This window comes from Canis lupus, chromosome 13 (assembly GCF_003254725.2).
Source record: "Canis lupus dingo isolate Sandy chromosome 13, ASM325472v2, whole genome shotgun sequence".
NCBI lineage: Eukaryota > Metazoa > Chordata > Mammalia > Carnivora > Canidae > Canis > Canis lupus.
In genome coordinates, this window is record NC_064255.1 from 3,636,031 (window position 1) to 3,656,741 (window position 20,711).

A 20,711-nucleotide genomic window follows, 5' to 3' on the forward strand; every position below is an offset into this window, starting at 1 on the left:
ATTTGTTATAGCAGCTTACAGGAAACTCATACAACATGCTTGTATAAGAAATCTTTCCTGAGGGGCCAGAGATGGGAAGGGAAGAGAAGGTGAGGAGCTACCAGCTCAGGCTGCACTCTTGCCTCAAGCAGCATCAAATACTAATTTGTAGTAATATAGGCTCAAAAGATACTATTTCCACAAAAGACTTAAACCGTAGCCTACACATATATTTTGAGTTTTACATGTTATGTCTGCGCAGTGGCCAAAATGCCAGGTATTGTTAGCACAACAGTTCTCAAGTAGTCGATCCACTTCTGCAGAAGTTATGAAATTATTCAGCATGGGGCTATAAAGAACAATTTCATCAACCAAGATAAATCGTATATAACATTTTGTTGGGACTTTCATGCACCTTTTTGATAAGCCTTGAATCAAATTTTCCTGTATCAAATTTCTCAAATATTTACTTACTTTATTTACTGTGCCCAGGAAACAGACATCATAATATGTTATTTTACAATTCAAAAATTAAGGAAATTAAAAACAGAAAATCCACCAGGTCATCAGCATGGGTACAAGACTAATTCACCAGGAGAAAGGAGGTCTGTATTGGATGGCCTGGTCTTTTTAACTCAGACTCCTCAAGACTCAAATTCATATCCTTAACTAACATGTTCCCCATCATAAATGTGATTGCTTCAGTTGCTTAGGTGTATAGAACAATGACTCCTTTCCTTACTAGAAAGCAGTGCTGGAAATGAGAGTTTTGGAGGATGTGCAGAACAAATACCTAATAAGAAAACATTTTCCCACAGCTCCTGCTTTACCTCGGAAGATGCTCTTCAATTTTGATTTGGTTGTATATATATATATTTTTTGTTGTTGTTGTTGTTGTTGTTCTATATATATAAATATATACTTGCTACAAGTCACTTTGTTCACATAAGGTTCATAAGAAATAAACAAGAATCAAAATCACATGAAGGAATCCACTTTTTTTTTTTTTTTCCAGGTCCAACGATCTAAGTTGTTACTTTGCTTGAATCATTCCAGGATCCAGCCAAGGTCTGTGAGCTGAGCTGTCAGAGGTACATTAACTCAGTGGTCATACCATGTGATGAATACTCTTCTGGAAGAGGCTGACTCACCATAGCTGCTGCTGAGATTCAAAGACTCTATACAAGTGTTTGACTGGGTCCAAACTTTGATATGGTCTTGAAAATTCTGAAAAATCAAGGCATGTGAAAAGTGCTTTTGTGTGTTCTCTTTCTTTCTCTCTCCTTTTGAGGAGGAAAGGTCTGGAGAAATAGTTTCTCCATGGTTCTGCCTCTAAAGAGAGCCAACTATAAAATGTAGAAGAGAAAATAAGTAGGTAAAAAGGAAAGGGAAATCCAAGGGACAGTGCTCCAAAAGAAAAAAGAAGAAAAAAGTTTTCGTAAGTTACTTAAAGAACATCTGGCAGAAATTGACCAGAAAATACATTTTCAGATGAGTGTTCTTTTAAGTCTGGAAGGAAACCAAACCTTATTATAAATATCCTAGTTGAGGTTTTAGAAGAACAGTATATGAGGCTGCATTTCATGTACATTGAGGGCAATTTAATTCTTGGGTTTTTCCTAATTTCATTCCAGGATAGGGCAATCAATAGCATTCTTGGCTCAGCTTGACAAAGAGCTTCTTGTCTTGTGGCTGACTCTGTTCTCTTGAATGTATGGCCCATACCCAGTCTTCTCTGAGCCTCCTAGTTCCTGTCCTCTTTTGGAAAAGATAGAAACCATATCTGTACTCCCCTTTAGAGAGCACTATTTTTAAATAGAAAAAGCTGGAAAAATACAAAGCAATACAGAAGGTTGGCCAATCTGATTGGCTTTTGTGCGTTTGACTTGGCTTCTAACATAACCCTCTTACCCCTGCAAACAAAATTCTATGGTATTAGGACTCAGCAGCTTTTATAGGAGTCCAGTGCAATGCGTGTTGGACTCCAATACCATGCATCCCTCCAACACACATACAACAGGGCTGTGACCATCTGCAGGCACTTACTTTAGCTGTGTGCCAGGGAAGATGTTCTCAAACAGAGATATTTTAATCCTCTGGAATTCAGATTTTTTTAAAGAAAATATTTGCTCTTTAAATATGATTGACCCTTGCACATGTGTGGGTTTGAATCAATCATATATATATAATGATAAAGGCAAACAAATGTCCTTCCCTCTCTTTATTAAGTGTGAAGGGATGTTAGAGAAAACCTAGATCTTTCTAATTCCTTCTGTCTGATAACAGTAAATTAATTTTTCATGCCAAAGCTATGTATCAAGGAAGAGCTCACATGTTCAGAGCATAATCCCATTAGCAGCAAGTTTATTGAGGAATACCATTTCTTTGCCCCTTCAAGCTGCTCCTCGAGTGTATCAAATCAGTTCTCATACCATGAATGAGTCTGGGAGACAAAAAAAAGGAGGGTCTCTGCAAAGTCTCTCACCTTTCATTTTACGCTCTGCTTCTGTGAGCAACTGTATTCCCCTCCGGTATTCCTCCCACCCCACCCCTTTGTTTTCCTGCTACTCTCTCTCCAGCACTCTCCTCTGCTATTCACTCCCATTTTTTAAGCCAGAAAAATACCTTTGTTTACTTCTTCCCTCTCCTTTGGGCATATCATTAGTGTTACTCAAGAAAATTTTAGGTACTGCATAGTTATGGTAGATTTGGGTTGTCTGTTTGTAATATGCATTATAAATAATACAATTGGCATATCAAATCTGTAATTTCACAGCTATTATGGCTTAGGGCAATGTAAGTTCAAATATAAAAAGGGAGTGTTTTAAAGAAAGATATTAGGTAAAAATAGTATAGTTGGACTGTGGGTATGTTAAAAATCATGAAGATGGGACACAGACGACTAAAGCTTGGGAAACACTATTTAATGGAAATGATTTGAAACTAAGAAGAACAGGGCATGATGTCAGCTTCTGGCCATATTTCCTCCTTCTTTGCAAAGCCCTGAGCTTAGGGCAGAGGGTGGGAATGCAGCTGTTACAGAGGCTGGGATTCACAATTTCACACCAGGGACCAAAATATGTAAGAAATGTTTCTGAATGGATAAATCAAACTCTTATCCTGCTATAACCAAGGATAATATTACCATTGATTTAGAGTTAGAAGCACTCTGATAAAATCCTTTCAGTTTAAAAGCTAAAAAGCACAGAGAGGTGACATGATTTAGTTAGTATCATCCCAGTGAATAGTAGCGGAACTAGAACTCAAAGCCCAAAGTCTGCTCATTCTAAATCTTTCTACTACTTTGTTCTTGACAGGTGAGTCTTTCTCACCCCCAAGTCTTATCTATTTCTGATTATATCTAGCTAGATTTAAGGGAGTAGCAGGAAGTAAAATCAGAGAGGCAATATAAGGTGGCAGGGGAGATTATATCAGGACTTGTAGGCCAGTATGACAACTTTTGGGGGATTCAGCCAAAAGGTGGAGCTAATAGTTGTATCTCCTTCAGACAAAAGAGCCAGAGGAAGTGACATAAGCAGAGAACTGTCACTAGGACAATTCTGATAATATTGCTATCATAGAGTTCTCTTCTCAGAGCCCTCTTTTAAAATGTGTTATTTTGGAAAAAATGTTTTATTTGGAATAATTTTAGTTTACAGAAAAGTTGCAAAGGTAGTATGTACAGACAGTTCCCATATACCCCTTACCCAGCTATTGCTAACATTTTACACAGCCATGGTGTGGTTATCAAAACTAAGAAATTGATATCGGTGAAACACTATTAAGTAAACTATACAGGCTTTCTCTGGATTTACTCAGTTTGGTTTTTTTTTCCCCCTAATTATTTCATTGTTCTTCCAGGATACAGCCTAGGATACCATACTGCATTTGTCACAAGTTCTCCTGAGTCTCCTCCAAGTTGTGACAGCTTCTGGTCTTGTTTTCATGACTTTGACACTTTAGAAGAGGTCAAGTATTATGCAAACTTTCCCTCAATTGGGTTCATCTCATGATTAGACTGGGATCAGGGATTTGGGGAAAGAATACAACCATGATGAAGTGCCCTTCTCATTGCATCATATTAACAGATAAATGCCACCAGTATGACTTATCAACAGTGATATTAACCTTGATCACTTGCTTAAGGTGATGTCTATGAGGTTTACCCACTGAAAATTTTCTCTCTTCCTTTCTATGTTCTGTTTGTTAGAAGTGTGTCATTAAGTCCAGGCTACACCCACAAAAAATTAAGCTCCACATCCTGGATGAAGAACTATCAAAGAATCTGTGACATACATTAAAACTATCACAGTAATTAGTAAATATTTTTAGGGAAATACATTGAGGCTATGCAAATATTCTCTTTCTCCTTAAATATTTGCCAACTGATCCTAAGATTCACCAGTACATCTTGCCTGCAGCAATTATTGCTGTGATAGCTAATCACAATCTTATATTGCCCATTTTCTTCTATTTATAGTTTAGAATTCATCTGTTAAAAAAATGCTCCTTCTTCCATTTATTTATTTATTTATTTAATCATTTATTTATATCTCTATGGACTCATGAATATTTATTTTATTCTTTCAGTGATAATCTCACATTATTATCACTTATTTTTGCTAAAATTGTTCCAGCTTTGTCTATAGAGAACTTTAAGGTTGACTCCTGTTATCCTTTTGTCATGCTCTATCTTAAAAAAAAGGTGGGGGGGCTTTAGCACTTTCAAACTTTCTAGCATTATAAGGTACTCCAAATTTGTCTTGCATTTTCTCTGCCTTAGCTCTAAAATCAGCCATTCCTTCAAGGAAACTTGGTTTCTTTGACTGGAGAATGGTATTTAGAAACCAAGATGTAGGAGGTGGATGGGTTCATTTTTATTGGCGTGTCATTGCTTCTAGGCTCTCTCAATAGACAGCCAGAAAATATATACATGTATATGAACCTACATATATACAAATATAATTATCAATATTAATTTCTGTGTATTTGTATATATAAAATATGTACACATATGTGTATATGAGTATATATGAGTATACACACATACATACATATGCATTTATTTGTATAAATGTACATATATACACACATATAAGTGTGTGTATTTATGTATATGTATATATATATATATCAGTATAAATATAAGATTATACTGATATCCCCAGAGCTACTGTGAATCAACTGGCCTAATATTGATACACAGTGTCAACTAAAGGCTCCACCTTGCCTCTGAAATCCTATATTAGCAACTATTATGGGTTGAATTGTGCCCCAAAAAAGATATGTTGAAGTCTTAACCCACAGTACCTCAGAATGACCTGATTTGAAAATGAGGTTGTTGCAGACATAAAGATGAGGTCATACTGGAATATCCTTAATCTATTATGACTAGAGCCCTTAGAAGAAAAGGAGAAGACAGAGACATAAAAGAAAGCCAGCCATATGGAGACAGAGGTGGGGAGTGGAGTTATACTGCCGCAAACCCAGGATAGCTGGAGGCTGCCGGAGATGAGAGACAAGGAAGTATTCTTCCCTAAAGCCTCTGGAGGGAGCATGGTCCTACCAACACTTTGGTTGCAGACTTCTAGCCTCCAGAACTGTGAAAGAGTAACTTCTGTAGTTTTCAGCTACCAGTTTATGATACTTTGTTACGGCAGCCCTAGGAAACAGCACTTACATACTTTGATAATATTTTCTACCCTTTACAATCTGATAACACACAAATTATCCACTTTACTCCAAAGGCTATCTAGTAATACCACATTTTTTTCCCAAAGATTTTATTTATTTATTCATGAGAGACACACAGAGAGAGAGAGAGAGAGGCAGACACACAGGCAGAGGGAGAAGCAGGTTCCATGCAGGGAGCCTGATGCAGGACTTGAACCCAGGCCCCCAGGACCATGACCTGGGCTGAAGGCAGGCACTAAACCACTGAGCCACCCAGGGATCCCCAGTAATACTGCATTTAAGACCATCTGGATCTTTCCGAGACTTCTGTCCTTGGTAGCAAAGATGGTATCTTATTTTTTGTTACATTGCTATCATCCAATTCAGTGCCAGGTACAAGTGTTCACTAAATGTTTGCTATTTGAACACCTATAGGCCTCCTCTGCCAACCTGTTAGACTAGCCAGGAGAGTTTCCTTTCTAATACCACTTTTTTTTCTTTTTGGCCTTAAGATCTGCTAGGTAAAGTTCATTCATCTGTCTTTCCTTCCTTCGTTCCTTCATTTCTTCCCTCCTCCCTCCCTCTCACCATCCCTCAAACTAATATTCACTGGGCACATACCATGTGCAAAGATTAATTTTAGACACTAGAGAATTAACAGGGAACAAAAGAGACAAAAATCCTTGTCATCTTGGACACTTACATTCTAATGAGGGAGAAAAATCTAGAATCTGAATTACAAATTACCCTATATCTAAATGACAAATAAGTAGTGACACAGAATGATAGGATGTACTTTGGGAATGATTTCCATGGGTTATCTGGCCAACTGTGGTCTGTCAGCCTCGTTCCCCAAACCAAAGCCCCCAGCTGAAGAGCTGCACTTTCCTACTCAATTTTTAAATTATTCTCCTCTCCCTAAGAAGGAGAGGGGGCTGAGAGAGAAGGGGAGAAAAAAAAAACTGGCCAGAAAAAAGAGCAGAAAGGAAGGAATGAGAATACTGATTCTCCTACAATGTATTTTAACGCCAACCCCTCCCTCCCGAGCTGTGTCAGGCTGAGTACCTTATCTATGGTAATGTCTTTGTTATAATTACATCATTAATTGAAAATACAACTGCATAATAATAATGGCTAGTCAGTACTGAGAGTCTGCTGTGTGCCAGGAAGTGGTCTAGACACTCACCAACTTGATCCCACTTAGTCCTCACCACAATTCTATGAGACAAGCATTATAATTTTTCATTTTACAGATGAAGAGCTGGATGTTCAGAGAGGTAAAATCACTTGCTCCAAATCTTACAGTTAGTAAACTGTCCAGACACAGATGTCAGTATGTCAGACTTCAAAGTACTGACCCTTCCTCCTGTTTTTAGGGAACCCTACCTCCCCAATAGGTGGCACCAGGTGGCCAGGGCTGCCACCCAACACAACTTTCAAACAAAATTCCTTCCGTGAAAATGTTCTCAACAATGGACTTTCTTGCTGACCCTGTCCCTTTCAGCACTTCATTGTGAGGAGTTTTTTTCTCCTAACTCTTCTGTCCCACTGCTGTCTCCCTTGGTTACTGGGGTAACAGATATCTTGGGTGATATTTGATGGATTTCTTATGGCCATGGCCTCTTTATCTTTCCCAGCACCTCTCAGCCTTTTAATTGTCTAGTTATTTAAGCCAGCATGGAGCAATTTTCCAAAACATCCAATTTGCAAGTGCACAGAAGGATCTAGGTCCATAATTAATTAGTGATTCTAGGACACAATAAGGGAAAAGCAAAGCCAAAGATGTGGAAAGGACTGAAAACTAAAACTACAAGAAGAAGATACACACATTCCAGGACCCTTCCCCAAAAGGGGCAAAGAATTGAATAGTCTGCTCACTAATTCAAATCCTCAAAGCCCCTCCATGCATTTCGGGATTGAACATCAATCATTGGGTGACAGTCACAAGTGGAACATCTCCCCCTCCAGGTTAAATGGCTGCTTCTGTTCTTTAGCACTGAACTGATTCTTTCCCCATTGTTTTCATGGGAAAATGTTGGCCCCTCTTTCCTCCCACAATTGTTCAAGCCTCTTCAGAGACCGTCTTTCCTGCAAGATGGCCCCAACTCCTGGGATTTCTCACTCATCATCAGAACAGAGGGCAACTTAGAACACGAAGATTGAAGTGACCCATCTAGGATGACTATGGTGGCTGAGAAAGTGAAGACAGTAAAAGAATGCCAGGATTCTCAGATGTACAGTTACTATTCCAATTTGGAGAAGAAAGGAGGGCTTTGGCAGAAGTCTTTCAAGGTCAAATTTTCCCCAGACACCAACTCATTCTCTAATACACATGAGAAGTGTAAATGGTAGGAGAGTGCTAACACTGCTATTAGTGAAAGTGTTACATTTTCATTAGGAGGAAATAAAGATGATTTCTTTTGGGGGTTTTTTGGTTACATTTTTCTTAGGAGGAAATAAGGATTCTCCTGTATGGTTTTTGGTTATTATGGACTCTCCTATTGTCCGAAAGAAACAAGAAGTCTGAAGAGTATTAGGGCAAGTTCCCACATCTCACAGGGGTGACATCACCACCATCACATACTTGCCAGCAGTGGAAATTAGAAGACTTCTATAGAATATTAGAGTTGTGGGAATCTTTCACTACTTTTTCTTACCTATAGCCTAATTTCCTTTTGGTTCTAGACTGAACTAATACCAACTTTCAGGGCTGATCTCTGTACTTGAGGGAGTATACCTAAACCCACCCTACCAAGCCACAGTAAGCACTTTGGTTACCACCGTGGCAATGAATACAAGCAAGGTTAGATAAAAAGGAAAATAAAAATAGCCCCTAAGACATTTATAAGACAAACTAGTTGCTGCTGCTGCTCCAAAAAGTAAATAACTATGATGCATGTTGCTAAGCAATGCTGCATTTTCAGTCCTTAATAACTCCATTAGTAACAAAGGATGACAAACTACATTTTGAGATTGATGAGATGCTGTATCTTGCTTCTGCAAATAATTGGCCTCAGCAACCATGGCTTCTAACTCAAAGCAAAAATGATTATCCTTTGTCCTCTAGCTGGGATGAATCTTAGAACTCAGTGGTGTATGTCCTATTGGAAAGTCTAAGGGTTCTTTGCTAACCCATCTCCCACGGTTAAATCTTAAATTAAAAAAGTACATGAACTGATAAATAAGCACACATTTTTTCCTCAGAATTCCTCTCCTTGGTCATTATATATGTGTAGATAATGAGTCCTTGAAAATTGTGAGTTTTAAATACCATACCCTTAAAGATTTGTAATACAGTCATTCTACAGATATCCATCCTTCTGATTCAAAGATAATGCTGCTGTGGGGGGTTCTGTGTGAGGGTGACCAACTCTGCAGACAGTCCCAGATCCTGTGTTGATGACAACTACTCCTTGGTTTATAGATGCTAGAATGTTGCTCAGAATGAGCTGCCCACTAATGGCTTCTTGCCCCTTTCCCCCCAGAAGTATTAGGCAGAAATAGTCTGCAAGAAAATAACCTCTTCAGAAGGATTCTATCAATGGAAGGCTGGAATTTTTCATCTCCTTAGATGAGCACTGCTGCATAAGAGACTCTACTCTCTGAAAGAACAGAGAGTCTGGAACCAGACTTTCTAAGGTAAATCTCAACTGCACAATTTCCCATTGAAGTGACTTTGGGCAAATTAATGTCTTCCTGGCTCTACTTGCAGTGATTAAGTAAGTTGATATATGCAAACTGCTTAAAACAGTGCCTCCTTCTGGCACCTTTTGGATCTGGAGCAGAATTATCTAAACATTTGTAAGAATCTTCAAATACCTCCATAGTCAAAACAAGCAAATACTTCAGTTTGTAAAGGAGGATATAACTAACTCAGAATGGAACCTTAGGATCTGTATTTGCTGCTTTTATATTTCAAAGGAAGCCACTGATCTAAAGAAGCTAGAAATTGCCAAAATTTGAATTCCTATAACATCAAACTGTTACCAATTATGGTTCTGGTCATATGCCATATGTTTCCCAGAAATAACAAATGTTCCATGGAAAAATAAGTGGTTAATAAGGGTGGGAAACCATATAGTAAATGTCCTTGTTTTTCTTGGCTGTTAACTTTAAAATAATGAAATATTCGATGAAAAGGGGCAGCCCCAGTGGCCCAGGGGTTTAGCGCCGCCTTCGGCCCAGGGCCTGATCCTGGAGACCTGGAATCGAGTCCTGCATCAGGCTCCCTGCATGGAGCCTGCTTCTCCCTCTGCCTGCCTGTCTCTCTCATTCTCTCTCTCTCTGTCATGAATAAATAAATAAAATCTTAAAAAAAAAAAAAAAAAGAATCCAACTGCAGTGACTTCTTACCACTTCAGAAAGATACTCTTGAACTACTGAAAGTTAGAAATCTATGTTCAAATAGCATCATCAAGTAATTTATTCTGAATCTCTTACATTTTAAATTTTGAAGTGTTCTTCACGTCCCAGGTGCTTTTCCCAGTAGAAATTACAGTGGTAGATGTTAAATTACCTCCATGTGGTGCTCATTTTCAGAAATACAATTTTAGACTGCTGAAGACTTTCAATGTGTCCCCTTGAGCAGCATAAAAGAAAGGCTTTAAATATAGTTTTGTTTTTGTGGTTTTTTTTTCTTCTAGCAATACATTTCTATCAGACAATTTCTCAATATTGCTGTTTAACAGGCTAAGTTAAACTCCTATTATTTTACTTAAGTGAATTTGAATGCAGTGAGTTTTTGCAACATCCAGTGAGAGGAAATTAAATTACTAAGTGATCTTCACTTATAAAAGCCATACCAGCAGTAAGAAGAAGGGGGTATGTTTTATTTCAGTAGCTTTTAAACTAAAGAGAAGTATTTTTTTTAAATAAATGAGACTGATATTCTCATTCCTTCCTATTTTCTGATATAGTAAGGTATGATAAGTAAGGTATGATAAGCCTGTAGATGTTAAAAATTGATCAAGAACTGATCCAAGCTAATTTGGAGACAAGTGCTATTATCTATAGCATGATACTTATACATTTAATAAATGTGCTTACTATGTGATGGGTAATGCGAGGGGCTGGAATTATAATGATGAAAAAAGCAGATCCAGGCCTTGTCCTCTTGGAGCTTATCGTCTGGGGCAGTGCTATTTTAAGTGTGATCTGTGGACCAGAACCACCTCATGAACAATTCTTATCAGACCACAACAAGACAGGTTACAGATATTGGAAGTACCTGTTTAGATATTTTTACAGTAGTTAGACATTGCTGCAACATCCAAATGCGTGATTGAGTGGACTTATCTCATTGAATGGAGTATAGATGGGGGTATATGCAGAACTTGCATACTAAGTTTTACACAGAGAGGTCTAAGTACTGATCATGGACAAGAGGATACATATCGGCATGCAAAGGATTGGAAATAAAAAAAAAAAATCTAGCCCTCCCCATCAATAGTTTGAAAAGCACTACTCTAGGGCTTTCCAAGCATTATAGGAAAGAGAGAAAGAGGGATGGAATGGAAGAAAGGAGGGAGGAAGAGAGAGGGAGAGAGAGAGAGAGAAAAAAAAAAAGAAAAGAGAGGAAGAGAAAGGAAGAGAGTTTAATTCCAACTGAGAATATTTGGCAAAGTTCCACGGAAGAAATGATTCTTTAGCATGAATTTGAACTTCAAGGGTTAAAGATCACAGCATGAGAAAAGCTATGAACGCAGAAAAGTGCAAGGAGATGTTCGTTATGCTACTCAGGCCACCTAGTTCATTGCTGTCAGAGAGAGATATGGGGATGGGAGCAAACGGAGGTAAAGAAGAGGAATCTGAAAAGGGGGATTGTAGTCAGTTGGTAGAAAGCTTTGTAATACCATGAAAAAGAACTGAACTTTATTTTTGAGACAATTGGTAGTTTTTAAATATTCCTGAGCAAGATAGGAAAATAAAAGAAAGCTCTATTTTATAAAATAATATTGGTCCTCATCTGAACTATATGCAACATTTTGAGGCAGGAGGCCTTGAGGTAAAGTAAATAATAACAGTAAAAAGGAATTTGAAAAAATAGTTGCCCTAATGGTGCTATATATTAGTCACATGTCTAAGTAAATGTATGCAATATTAAGTCTTCCCAGGCATGACAGCATAGTAAAACACCACTTTAGAAGATCTAATCATGCATGATTGAAATGATTTTGAAATGCCATTTTTTAGCTTAACAGTGACAGAGAGAAGACACATTCTTCCCATTTTCAGAAACTTTGATTAAACCACAGATATTAAGGGAACATTAAACCAATATATTATTGTAATAACTTACCCTAAAATGTCAAGTGCCATCACTAAAGGACACAAGAGTGGCACTTTTTTCCCCTCTGTTGTTCTCATCTTCCCATAAAACTAGAATTACACTCATTAAATGTGCCTCATTTAAGTTTCTATGTGTCACCAAAAGCCTGTTAATTCTTGTAGCTGACTGAGTTGGAGTCCTTTTAAGATTCCCATAAATGTATATTTTTTTAAAAAGAGGTAAGCCACTAAGTTTTAAAGTTTTAAACTTTGAGGGTAAAATTTTATAAGGTTTTAACAAATAAAACAAGCCTCTCAAAGTGTAGGCACACTCCCCCATAGAAAAATGTATTACCATGTAAGGATTTCATATGTTTGGGTAAAAATCTAATTCGTTACCCTTCTAATTCTGGTTTCATAATATTATTTTTAACTGCTATGTAAGAACTATAGGTTAATAAAGATACTATCCCACTAAACTGAAAGCCATATGTTTAGGATTGACCGTGTTTGCAATACAACCATAATACAAAGCTAGAACACAGCATTGGGAGTCACTGATTATGATATACTAAAGCAGTGGTTCTCAATCAAGAGTGACTTTGTCCCTCTCAGGAGGCATCTGGCAATACTAGAAATCACTGTCATGACGGGGAGATACCACTGGACCAGAATGCTACCAAACATTCTCCACTGCGGAGGACAGTCCCTGGTGACAGAAGGAACTGATCCAAAATGTCAACAGTGCTGCAGTTAAGAAAGCCTGTACTAAAGGATCCCATTAACATTTTCATTATTCTTCTTGGCATACATGGAAACCATCACTTTGATTCATGCAATCTGAATTTCAGAAATAAGGACATTCCCAGACACCAAAACACATAATTATTATGCCTCCCTTTGCAGGAATGAACTATCCTTTGATTTCTGCAAGCAAGATCTGAAGGTGACTCTCAAAGTTACCCTCATTTAATCCCATCAATGGTGATACTTTATATATACTTTATATGCAGATATACAAACACTGCCATCAAGAAATCTTCAAGCAGATCTTGAGAAAAGACAGAAAACTGAAAGTTCCAGATATGTATGATTTTCTGAATTGTAAAGTCACTTATAATTTTAAGACGCACCGTCAATTAAATAACAGCTTTTGGCAATGTGGCAAAGAAATACCTTTCCTCAAATGTGTACATTGATTGTTAAGATGTGAATCTCTTTTAGAGATGGTAAATGTGCAAAATCTACAAAGTATATTAAGTATATAGTAATGCATACTAAACTCTTTGTGTTAAAATAAACTCTGAAATATTCTCTTAGATCCTTCTCCATCAATGTTAGCTTCCGTTGTTTTCATTTAAGTCTTTTTTATTGCTTTTTATCGTCTTTTATTGCTTTTTATCGTCTTCCGCCCTCCACTCCAAGAAGAGGAGGGAAGGTGCAAGATGGGCTGAGGTATCACTGGATCCTCAGAAACAAGAATACAAATCTCACAGCTTTCCTCTCTTATGTTCCTCTCTTGGAGTTTCTCCAAAGTCTTTAACTGTGACTTAACATAAAGAACACCTGTGCTAAGCACAGTCTCAGCACTGCTAGAATGTATCACTTTATTATTTTTTTAAATATTTTATTTATTTATTAATGAGAGACACAGAGAGAGAGAGGCAGAGACACAGGCAGAGGGAGAAGCAGGCTCCATGCAGGGAGCCCGACGTGGGACTCGATCCCGGGTCTCCAGGATCACAACCCGGGCTGCAGGCGGCGCCAAACCGGTGTGCCACTGGGGCTGCCCGAATGTATCACTTTATTTAACCAAATGAAGGAATAACTACACTCAGATGCAATATAATACATTTTTTAAAATTATTTCTAAAATCTCACCTAGAGACTACCCACACCACTCATGAAGAAGCAAAAATTACTATAAGACCCATATATTTCCTTATTGGCATGTTATCTACTTGTTCCACTAGAATTTAGGATCCATGTGAACAGGGATTTTTGTCTTGTGTTTACTGGTAGAATGAGTGAGTGAGTGAGTGAATGAATGAATGAATGAATATCATCTCCCAAAGAGCACCATTATTATAAAATCACAAACTTCTTTTATTTTCACACTGGTGATAGAAGACAATAGGACTCATTCTGTTGTAAACTATTTATGTTCATTCATTTTCTACTAAGTCTTTCATGATCTGCCCCTGCCACCTTTCTAGCTTTCCCTCATATCACGTCCCTTCTGCTCTCCAGCAACACTGGCTTTGGTTCAGTTCCCAGTAAGTTCTATGTTCCCTGCTACCTTAGAGCTTCTGCTCAGAACACTCGCCTCCATGTTCCCAACCTCTGCAAATTTCTTCAGGGAAGTCTTCTCTGATCACCACTTATCTAAATGTAGTGCCTGTATTTTACGGTCTGTTTCCCATTAGTTTTTTCCCCATCATAGTAATAATCACATTTGTAAAATGTGGCAACTATTTGATTAACATTTCTATCCCATCCCACACCACTAAACTATAGGCAGAAACCATACCTGTCTTGTTCCCCACTAATATCGCCATCATTTAACACAGTGCGCATCATATAGCAAGTACTCCATAAATATTTATTGGATGAATAAATATGTTTCTAGGAACATTATGTTACCAAATATACAAGTCCGGTTTAGACTATAACATTCTCCGCTACAGCCCAGGTTAGTAGGCACTTAATCAACACTTTTTGGTTAATTGAAATCATTTATCTACTGTCATTAAACTATGTGCTCCTAAGTGTACATGACACTAACAGAACATGTTGCAAAATTGCTGAAAAATCAATTACTCTCTTTCTATTCTTCTTTTCTACATACTAATAAAAATGCAACTTGGTTTGTTTTTTTTCCACTAAATTTATTAGCTATTTTGGCATTAAGAACATGACTGTGTGGAAAATGGTTGTCAGGGAATCAATTATTTGGATGATCAGTATTTGTCTCTATTTGAAAACATCTGGAAGCATACTTTAATTATCCCTTAGATATTTGGCATCTTGTGTTCTCAGCCCCTGAAATAATCTCCCCCCCATTACTATTCTAGAAACAAAGATATTCTGTTGACACAATAGGTGTTTTGTTTTGTTTCGTTTTGTTTTTGATAGAGGAGAATTTATAGGACGTTGAAAATAAAAAGTAGTACACTCCCAGGCTAAAAGGATTAAGATAATATTTTTTAAGAGGAGAAGGAAAGGGGTCTTTAATGCAGAAAACTAGAGAAAAATATAATTCCATGTAATATATAACTGAGAAGCTATTTACATAGGAAGCCTTGGGGAAAATATGGATTTCTTGGGGGATCCAGACAAAATGACTCTAACTGATAAGAGCTAAAGAGAGATAACCAGATGACAGGAAATTGGAAATAATTGTAAACCTGGAGTCTATTCATATACTTAACCTTAAAATAGTTTCTTTACATATATCTTTCCTATCTATTGCAATCAGGATCTCTGTCACTAGGTAAGAATAACTGAAATTCTTGAAAGCACAGGAAATGGGGCAAGATTTGCTAACTTAGGTCATCCATTTGGAAAGCCCCAGTTAGGAGGTTTAGCCTCAGTTATAGAGGTCATTCTCATCACTGCCTTGTCCATTCCTCTCTCAAGACAACAGAAGCTGAGCAGGAAGTGGCTCCTTCACTGCCTCAAGACCTTTCCTGTCAATTTCTCATCCAGATTGTACTCCTTTGGATCTGGAAGATGCCTTGAATATGCAGCATGAACTCCTATAGCCTAGCCTCTCTTTGCTTCACATAAACCAGAGATGAAGTAGAGTGTAGCTGGAGCTCACTCACACAGAGAATCTACAGTAAGCTCCTGGCCTTGAGATCACAGAAGAGAGATCTGCATGCTTGAGGAGGGACAGGGATCCCAGAAGCTAATAGCAGACATATTGATCCTCTGCATCTCCATGTCAAGGGGATTGTTCTTATGTTGAACCATACTCATGTTTTCCTGTCTTTTGAGCAAGAACACACATTTTCTTATTTAGTTTGATGTCAGAAAGATCTGAGGAACTAATGCAATGGCTACTGTCATATTTATGGTTGTGATAATCATAAGTACTTCAACCAGACTATCACAAGAAGAAAGAGCCTTTCAGACTGCCTTGGCCTCTAGGAGAAATGCATTAGGGTTGAGGCTTAGTTCTCAATGATATGAAAAAAAAATTAAAGTTTGCTTATCATGATCTCTATTTTATTACTATCCTATGTATCTCATTAAAAGGACTGGCCAAAAAAAAAAAAAAAAAAGGACTGGCCTATCAGGTTTGGAATACAGACCTTTCACTTTCACTTTCTTGGTACAGCCAGATAAACCATGTTGTTCATCTAATACCTAAACCACAGAGACTTAATGGGATAAAGAAAGTAGGATGAGAAAGGGCTGAATACACTTAAATTTCATTTGACATCAACTTATTTCCCTTCCCTGAGACATCAGGAAAATACAAAATAAAGTTTTGTTCTAACCCACATTTATTTTATTTTTGCTATTTGTTCTTCATTTAAAACTATCTGGTCAAGTAAACATTAGAATAATATTCATATCTTGTTTATAAACAGCTATAAAAAAGTATTACCAGGGCCTAAGCCATATTATTACCTTCCCTATAAATCTTGTCTGGCTCTCATCTGGCTAATAGCATATCTTGAAAAATTTCCAAGAACTTCATATACCAGTAGATTTTGCTTCCTGAAAAGCCAATTTCCTAAATGTTCAATGAGATGGCTTTCGAGACCCACATCAACAAATTAGGAAAGTAATAATTTTCCTATCTTAACAGGAAATACACTATTGTGCATGTTGCTGCCCTAATTATACCATAATAGAATTTGAAAAAAATTGTTTCTGAATTAAAAAAAAACATCCCATTTACTTGCTGCACAATATCCTCTTCAATTTTCCATACCAAAAGAGTAGATTTAGAAAGTATAGAAGGGCACATATATATTGCTTTTTTTTTCCAGGAAGAAAATCAGGGTTTTACTTCATGATCATGTCCCCTGTTTATTATTATTTTTTAACTAAATTTCTTACACTTAAATAAAGTTTCCATTTAATCAGAGTCACTGGAAGAGAATAGATTTTTTAAAAAATGAGAAGGGGTACATAGTGTTCTTGTCACTAACATACAAATTCATCAAAAGTTAAAGTAGAAATGTATACATTGTGACAGAGATAAATGGCAGATTAATAAACTCACATTTTTTATTTACCAGATAGCAAACATATAAACACACAATTACCCAACAGGATGCAATGTTTTTGCATTCTGAATCATAACTTAATAATAATCACAATTTAACCAGACATTCGAGAGGTTAAAAAAGGAACTCACAATATTCAGTCAGGCAGCACCTGGGATCACAGAGCCTTCCACGGTATCACAACAGATTTTAATCACCAGCAGCTCTACGGCCCTGCAACTGAGATCACTCATAATTAATGAATATTTTACTTGAACATTTGACAGCTCAGTAAGCAGTTTAGGTAAGGCTGTTACTTTTATTTCTTCTGTAGTTGCCTTTGCAAACAGGAAACAGGAAACACACCTACAAGAACACTGAAATATCTCAGCCTAATTGGTCTTTGGTTCAAAATACCCAGGGTGAGTCTTATACCACAGGGGTGATAAGTCCAGTCCCCAAAAAGTATGGGACTTGGGTCCTAACATTTCACAGTTTAAAATCCTTTACATAGATGCTGTTCAGGGTATTTATTACAGAGAGAAACAGGCTTTCTTAAAAACATTCAGACCTTATGGCCTTAATCCTGGAAGGGCTATAAACTTCAGAATAAACTCATATATATACTAATATATATGTATGGATATATATTACATATAATATACATACATGTGTATATATATACATAAATATATACTATATAAGTAATATATTATTTTAAAATATATACATATATAAGTAATATATTATTTAAAGTAACGTATATATTTTTTCCTGGAGCATATATGGAAACTATCATTCAGGAATCTTTTGGCTGTGAATAACAGAAACCCTAACTCAAACTCATTTATTCAAGTAATAACAAAACAAGGAAATATTTTGCTTCATTGAGCTGGAGAAAAAATGTCCAGATGTAGGGCTGGTTTTGGAAAACAGAGGTTCACTATATCATTTGATTCTCTGCAATTCCCTTGGCACAGGTATTCTCTGAAGATTGATTTCGACTTTGGGTTGCCTCCCTTTGGTGCAAAAAAATACTAGCTGTAGCAGTTCAAGACTATGTATGTATCTTGCAAAAAGATACTGTTAGCACTCTGGCAGTCCCAAGTTCTGATTGCCCATCATTGAATTAGCCACTCTACTTAGCTGAATGGCTTTAAACCAATCAACGCTTATCCCTGGAGGTGAGAGTAGGATGGTTCCAGAGAAAAATCACATGGAAAGTCATTCAGGATACTGAAAGGAAAGGAAAAGAGATGATTGTGGAGGAAATCAACAAATGTCCACCACAGTGTCTGACAATAATCTGAAGATAGGTATTTGAGGATGTGCATCCATGAAAACACAAGCTCTTGAGTTATCTAGAGATGTCAACAGGAAAATGAGCTGAGGTTCAAGACATATTGAGGACCCAAATCTTTACATTCAATTGGAACTTTCTGTCAATGTTGGGTTTGCTCTCTGAGAAAATAGGTCAGAATATTTCCACTGCGTTTATGAAGTACATACACTCTAAAGTATATGAAGTGCTCTTGCATTTGATCTTCCATTTTGACATCCAAACACAACTCTGTAGCAGGGTTGGGGGGAGGGGACAAGCATTCCCAATAGAAGCTTAGACAGTGGGGCAGACACTGCTGGCTACCTTTCCAGTTCCTAGTCTGCTGTTTTTCCTTACAGACCTTGATTTGGTTCAATTTGCCCTGTAAGAACTACAGCTAAGGATGGGTAGATGGCATGGTTTGAGCCCTGGCCATGTAAGCTGAAGTAACTAGGTAGAGCTTCCAGAAAAGCTCTTTCAAAGAGTTCACTCGCTTTTTGATCTTTGCCCTTCCTCTTCTTCGAGCCTGAAACATTGATACAACGCCAGAGATAAAGACATTTTGCACTCATGAAGTGACAAGCATGAAGACAAAAGCCACATGCTGTGAAGACAAAACTAAAAAAAGGGGAGCCATTGCACTGGGCCTGGTTTGTCCGCCCCCAGGCTGTTACATGAGGGAGAGAAAAAAAAAAAAAAACAACTAAAAAAACCCTCTATTTGGCTAAGCTACTGTAGAAGGATTCTTGTTACTTGCAGCTGAATATACTTTGGAAACAAGGAGGGTTTGCAACCACATAATGACAGATCAAGGCTTAATTCTGGGTCTTTTGACTCCTTGTCCAGTGATATTTCCAATAAACTGCAGTGTCTCTCCAACAGCAGAATCTGCATACCCTGAATACCAGACAAACAGGCATTTTAAATTTATGCTTTCTTTCTCATCAAATAGCTTATTTAAATGATCTGAGTCATAGTTAAAATCAGTGAGAAGAGATTCATTGCTTTTGTTTTTGTTTCTTTAGCTTTTTAACATATGACCCTCAAGCACTTGCAGAACTGCTAAGGCAAGAATGCCTCGGCTACAGTAAAGGAAAGCATCATTTGACCAAAATTTCTTTCAAAGCTGCCTAAGGGAGAATTGGCCATCTTCCCAAATCCATGGTTGAAGTTGCTTCTTCCTGGACCTTCTCATTCACTCAGGTTTTAAAAGACAAAAGAGGGGCACCCCGGGTGGCTCAGCGGTTTAGCGCCGCCTTCAGCCCAGGGCCTGATCCTGGAGACCTGGGATCAAGTCCCATGTCCGGCTCCCTGCTTGGAGCCTGTTTCTCCCTCTGCCTGTGTCTCTGACTCTCTCTGTGTGTCTCTCATGAATAAATAAATAAAATTTAAAAAAATACATAAAAGAGGATGTTCGGTGCCTGTTTCCACATTTGGAAGGAACCTGGAAATCACCACTCTGTCCTAACAACAAATAGAATTCAATAATTCTTCTTGGATCTGTAGAAGAGGGAAGGACACAGGGCAAACCACTGCCCCCAAGATTGGAAAGAGCAACAGGGGAATACAGAGAGTCTTGGCTTCCCTGAGCAGGGACTTACCTGCAGAAACTGCCATAGGAAGCAGTGTGAGAGTAGGAAAACCTGAATTGTAATTTATGAATTGCTGGAATCTCTGTGAGGACAATTAAAGCTTAGGGGGACCCAGGGAAAGAGGGGTCCTCACATTACTCTGAGATTTCTCTCCAGGACATCTATCAGATTCTCATAGTAAATATCAGAGAAAAATCCTCTCCAGCTTCTAGAATGCAAAGGGGAAAAGGAACCATTCTGAAATATAACAGAGCATTCGGGTTAACAAGGCCTGCCCTCAGGGTAAACTAGTTAACTACAGCCTAACCTGCTGGAGTGTTCTGAGAACCTTAGTGACCTGGGGAAGGGAAATACTGGATCCAGTCTCCTCCAGCCTTCCACTGTAAGAGAAGGGAAAAACTCAAGTGCAGCCCACTCTCACCATCATAGAAAAGGGGGAGAAAAAACCTAGAACATGGTGAAGGTCACAGTCCAAAGGCACAGTCTCACTAAAAGACAGACCTAATCATAGGATGCACCTTCTCTCCCTGAAAAACCTCACCACCAACAGTACTAAAGATCTATTTATAGCAGCTCTTATCACCTGGTACATCGTGTCTGGCTATCAGGAAAAAATTACAAGGCACACCAAAAGGAAAAAAAAAAATCACAATTTGA

General features: G+C 37.8%; 1 protein-coding gene across 13 annotated transcripts in view; it reads right to left on the bottom strand.

The window, feature by feature from the left end:
* Window positions 1-20,711, bottom strand: part of NCALD (neurocalcin delta) — a 370,180-nt gene that overhangs the window by 128,059 nt on the left and 221,410 nt on the right. For 8 of the 13 annotated variants that reach the window (XM_025450978.3, XM_035712638.2, XM_049093290.1 and 5 more), the window contains one exon: window positions 17,294-17,381. The exons of the other annotated variants lie outside the window; for them this stretch is intronic. The gene's annotated coding sequence lies outside the window, so the exon portion shown is untranslated. The remainder of the gene's footprint in view (window positions 1-17,293; window positions 17,382-20,711) is intronic. 13 annotated transcript variants of the gene reach the window in all.